The sequence below is a fragment of the Scomber scombrus genome, chromosome 2 (genome assembly GCF_963691925.1).
Source record: "Scomber scombrus chromosome 2, fScoSco1.1, whole genome shotgun sequence".
NCBI classification, from domain to species: domain Eukaryota; kingdom Metazoa; phylum Chordata; class Actinopteri; order Scombriformes; family Scombridae; genus Scomber; species Scomber scombrus.
This window is the reverse complement of record NC_084971.1, coordinates 25,351,881-25,357,685: the sequence shown is the minus strand read 5'-3', so window position 1 is coordinate 25,357,685 and position 5,805 is coordinate 25,351,881.

The window sequence follows — 5,805 nt, the reverse complement described above, 5'->3', positions numbered from 1 at the left end:
CTGGGAAAAAAGACAGTTTCAGTAATATAGTATAGTCCTTTTGTAAAACGCCTGATTGTAAAATGATGTAGGGCTGTGCTTGAGAGGGGCAGATGTCTCAGATGATGGGGCAGTAACGAGCAGATTGTGTCTGATACTTGTAGAGATTGTTGAGAGTGAATAACATTTAAAAAGTTGTTGATTTTTTTTAAAGGCACTGTTATCCTCTCCTTTTTTAAGTAATGAACATTTAGCAAAGCTATCTCCAACGCTAATGTTCTCCTCACCACAATCACTGCTCTCTATCACATTCAATTAAAAAACTAACAAGGCAACAGGAAGGCAAGCGAAAAGTCTCATGTTAAGTAACGACACAAGGCAGACCATCTGACTATCACTCATCATATCACAAAATTAATAAAATAATGTAAGCACACTTCAAATAAAGCATGCTATATCTTATCTAGAGTTGTGGTGGGAGAAATACAACACTGAACTATAGATCAAAACCTACAACATAGGTATCTACGGTAGGACTCCCATTAACTCCGTGGATCAACCTTAAATGTGGCTACTTATGTTCCACATATTCCCTGAAATGTCCCCTTGTCTTCTAAGTAATAGAAGATTATTTCCCAAAGTGTATAAAGGAATAGCTAAACGTTTTGGGAAATATGCTTATTCACCTCCTTTCTCAGAGTGAGGTAAGATCATTTAAAACCATTTGCAAGTTTGTGCGTTAAGAATAAAGTTAAAGTCTGGAGGAGGTTAGTCTAGTTCAGCATTTAGACTAGAATCAAGGGGAAACAGCTCTTCAGGTTCTCTCCAAAGTTAAAAAAAACACACCTACTAATGCAGACACAAACAGAAATGTAAGAATAACAGTTTGTGGTTTTATCCATCCGGCCTTCTCTTCTGTGAAGTGTCTCCAGCTAGGAACACGGGATGCACGATTCAGTGGTCTCTGCATAGGCAAGATGGTACCAAGCCATTAAACCCCCCCTAAAATCACAAATAGCTGTTTTTACATGTGTGTTTACATAAGGATAAGATATGTATTAATAAAGAAGCCTAAGGGTTGTTGGTGTTTAACTTTGGACAGAGCCAGCCTAGCTGTTTCCCACCGCTTCCAGTCTGAACGGCACGCTAAGATATCCACACCCATGCTCCAGCTTTGTACTTAGTGCACCAATGTGAATGATTCAGATCTTCTTCTCACACTCAGAGAAATAAAGGGAATTTTCCAAGTTTATTTTCCAAAATGTTGAACTAATCCTTATTATTACATCATATTATTTATCTGCTTGTTTCAGTCTTTTATTAAAATAAGCTACAGACATTAATTCTCTGTGAAATACTCAAATCAAAGATGGCTTTTGGCTGTACCATTACACCGAATGGAAAATCTTGTGCATCATTAATTATGCACTTTTTTTAGCTGTTTTGGAGAATACTAATTATAGAGATAAACAGAATTAAATTTGTTTAAGAAATAAAAGACATTTTTTAAAAATGAAATAAAATGATGCATCTGAACAGCACTTTAACACAAAACATGAGTTAGTAATGATGTGGTTGAAAAATTTCACATGATGAGCCCAATCCAATGATACTTTATGGCAGTCATGCCTATCACAATAGCTACTTTTGTTGGATGATATTTTGTACCAGGAATAATGACGATAGACTATATTAATGTCATTTTAAGACCATTTTATGCCACAATTGCAGTTAACATGATACGATTGGTTCAAATCTCATACTTTACTATTTGGGAGACGCCAGTTTCTAAAAATGTCTGGAACTATTTTTATATGTTGGTGCGAGTGTGATTTTATGAATTAAATGGTTCATATACACATAAGTCAAGCTGTGTTTGTCTTTACGACCACCACAGCAGCAAGAATCAGGAGAAACTCAGCAGCCAGACATTTCTCCACTCTCAGTTTAGTAGCAGCTGAGGTCACTACAATGAGAATAGATGGTCCACCTGAAGTGAACCTGGCCAGGCTAGGCTAACCCATTGTCACCAACTTCATGACTAACCCCTTCACTTTAATCAGCAGATGGGAGGACACATGAACTTGGCTTGAGTCTTGAGGAGTTGCAGCTTTTATTCACTTAAATACAAATAACCTAAACTGAACACAGATTTCACTGATACGTTCACAGCTGCTGACTTTAGAACTTCCGGTCACTCTGTCTCTCTCTCTTTCTCAACCAAACACTCCCTACCTCCTTTCTGTAAACAATAACACGTGTAAACACAATGAACAACATCAAGGTCAGAAAAAATGATCGAGGCCATGTCCATGTATTGTATGATAAGTCAATCATTGTGACAGGCCTAGGCACAGTGGCTCTGTAAAGTCATTCACACACCTGAAAACATGAGTGTTCACACTGTGCCCACTTGACAGAAGACCCAACAATTAGATGTTACAGTTAAGGAAGTGTGTGAGCATCTCAACATGATGAGAAAAAAGTGCCCTCACACAGACTAGATGCCAAAATGACATTTTACTTTGTGCAATGAAACATTTCAACTTCATACTTGATTAGGATGGAATGATGAAACATTGCCTTGACTCTAGAGTGAATTATCTTATTTCACTGTGTTTTGAGAATACATTTAGCTAGAGACTAGACTAGATTAGTGAATAGGACTGCGTATTACAATCCCTGTATCAGCACTTCATTTAACTGGGGCTGGCCAGATGTTGAACGGAAAGTTTACCACAAGCGGATGTTATTTTGTTGGGACACATCCTCACTTGTATACCTCAGCGTCCTTGGGTGTTTTGGACTTTAACTCACAATACACCCTCGGCTGAGGCAGGCCCACTGCAGGCTGATCAGACCCAGGTGGGTGGCCCATAGCCAATTGCTGGACTGTCTTGGTGGTTAACTTTTGGCTCAGGTGGTGTCCTTCCTTTTCAGCCACAGCCACTCGCTGCTTCGCTCGGCAGCCTCCACGAACAATTTTATTGTCTTCCTGCTGGTCTGGTTCTCTGACTCCCAGTTCCCTCAAAGCTTTGCTGTACAGTTGGCCAGGAGTCCCCTCTATCCCACCTCAACTGGACACCCCTTGGCATTCCAGTCTCAGTTCTGCTCCTGCTGCCTTGTTGGCATATTGCAGATATTCGAATGAGAGAACTAGATCTGGTCTCAGGCTGCTGACAATTTCCAGAGGAAAAGTGAGTTTCTGGACAAGGTCAACAAGCATTTTCTAGTTCTGGACTGTATTCAGTGAACTGACTCTGGACACGAGGAGTTTACTTTTTCTTTTCTCTCCCCTTTGGAGGAGGGTGTTTATTGTTCTTTTATTCTCAAGTTCAGCTGCCAGACACCTCAGTACTTGGTCGTGTTGCCAGGTGTATCTGCCTTGTGTTAAGTTAGTGTTACAACTGACCAATATTTCTTGAGGTTGGAAGGAAGCGAATAGAGGGGACAGGCAGCATTCTCTCCCAGACAGAGGTTTAGGTTTGTGGGTTTGTGGGAGAAGGAAGAGCATCATATGTGGCACACATGAGGAAATTCGTTCTTTGCCTCCAGGTTCCACAGGTCTTTCCAGATGATTCTCCTCTTTTCAATGCCCTCTCATCTCATCCAACTAGAGATACAATCTGGATTCAATTAGATGAATTAGATTAAACAATTTGCGACCTGGACATTTTTTCATTGCTGCAAAATGAGGCTTGACAGTTGGATAAACTGTCGACCAGTGTTGCTGAGTTAGATGTTGGTGAACACTGACAGACAGAGAAGTGTACTGAGTGAGCAGTAACTCCATAACAGACTAAATCCTCCTGTTCACACCACCTCACTGAGAGCTGAAAGCTGAAGATGCTGTGTGTGTGTGTGTGTGTGTGTGTGTGTGTGTGTGTGTGTGTGTGTGTGTGTGTGTGTGTGTGTGTGTGTGTGTGTGTGTGTGTGTGTGTGTGTGTGTGTGTGTGTGTGTGTGTGTGTGTGTGTGTGTGTGTGTGTAAATGTAAACAGTAGCCCCTTGCTGATCCAGCACTTCTTCGGGAACTTGGGATTGTGTGTGTGTGTGTGTGTGTGTGTGTGTGTGTGTGTGTGTGTGTGTGTGTGTGTGTGTGTGTGTGTGTGTGTGTGTGTGTGTGTGTGTGTGTGTGTGTGTGTGTATGTGTCCTGGCCTCTGCTCCCTGCAGATATGCTTCCTTTTCAGAGAAACTGTAGAAATAAGCAGCAGAGACCTTAAACTGTGTGTGTGTGCTTGTGTGTGTGTGTGTGTGTGTGTGTGTGTGTGTGTGTGTGTGTGTGTGTGAGAGAGAGAGAGAGAGAGAGAGAGAGAGAGAGAGAGAGAGAGAGAGAGAGAGAGAGAGAGAGAGAGAGAGAGAGAGAGAGAGAGAGAGAGAGAGAGAGAGAGAGAGAGACAGAGAGACAGACCATTGAATTTCTCAAGACTTTTTAGCACTGACAAGCAACTTTGGTACACTGTAAAAACTGAAGTCTTTCTCCAGCTTCCATAAACACATTTGGTAAAATGATTGAATCAGCTTCATACCTCTTTTATATGATGCGCCTCTTGGAAAGGGAAAGACTCACAAACTCACTAAGCAGATACTTTGCAGATTCTTCAAGCTACATACAGTATAGTAATTTTATTTTCTGACCTACTCTGTTCTTCGAAGCCGTTCTTGAGTCTGTCTTAGTTTTATCTTTGAAGTAAAAGCCATCTTCAAATGGAAATTCAGAGTCATAAGTAATGTAACGCCTGTTCATCGGCCTGATATTTATCTTCAAAAACTTTTGTTTAAAATGATGCAAAACAAGTTTGTATCATTTAGGGCTGCGACTAACGATTATTTTCATCATTAATGAATCTGTTCAATTTTTTCCTCATAAAGTCATAAGTTGTTTGGTTATAAAACAATAACAAATGTCCATTAAGTCTACAGTGATGTCCTCATATGTTTTGTTTTATCCAACAGTTCAGTTTACTACCTTAGAGGATAAAAAAAAAAAACATTTTGACAACAACTCATTAAATCGCACTGATTAACAGAGAAAGTCTTTAAAATCATATAAACACTGAGTACAAGTAAACTGTCACTATTTAGGATCTACCAAGTAAATATAAGTATAAATATAAGTAGTTCACAGCTATTAAAAATGTTATTTCTACTCATATCTTTGGCTTTGATGATGTAGTGCTTTTTACAGTGATGTATTGTCTTACTGTTTGTCTGCAGTTTGCTCCACCGACCCTTCATCTTACTTTACTCTCGACTGAAAACAAAGCACACACTTACTGTAAGGCACATATGCTGCACAGATAAGAGGAGATGTACTGTTTCATGTTCTTAACGGTTCTTAATGTTCTCTCGGCAATGAGTCCATTTTGTGCACCCTTTCTTACATATCAGATGAAACAGATTACATGTCCTTCTTTTTTTTTTGCCCAAATGAGCACAATTTTCCAGTTAGATGAAGTTGTTGAAAAGATGGGCCTGCAGCCACTTTGAACTTCTGAGAGTCGGTGGGCTCTGAAGGGAAAAACACTCTCTAATTAGGAACATTCACAGAGTCCACAAACTCCGCAACTAACAACAGCAACTTCCTATGATGTAAGAGCTTAAATCCACACAAAAATAATGATCCGTGACCAGACTGTGGATCCCTACAGGGGGACTGCAGAGACTGATTTGGTTCTTTGAGTAGACAGTAAAGCAATTCCCCTCAGGGACATCTTCTCTCAGTGATTGTCAGGTCATCAGCACACTACTGTCATCTGCAGGATCAAAGAGGTAATGACAAAGGAAGACTTGCTGCTGTCACAAAGGACACCTGAACCTCTGAACA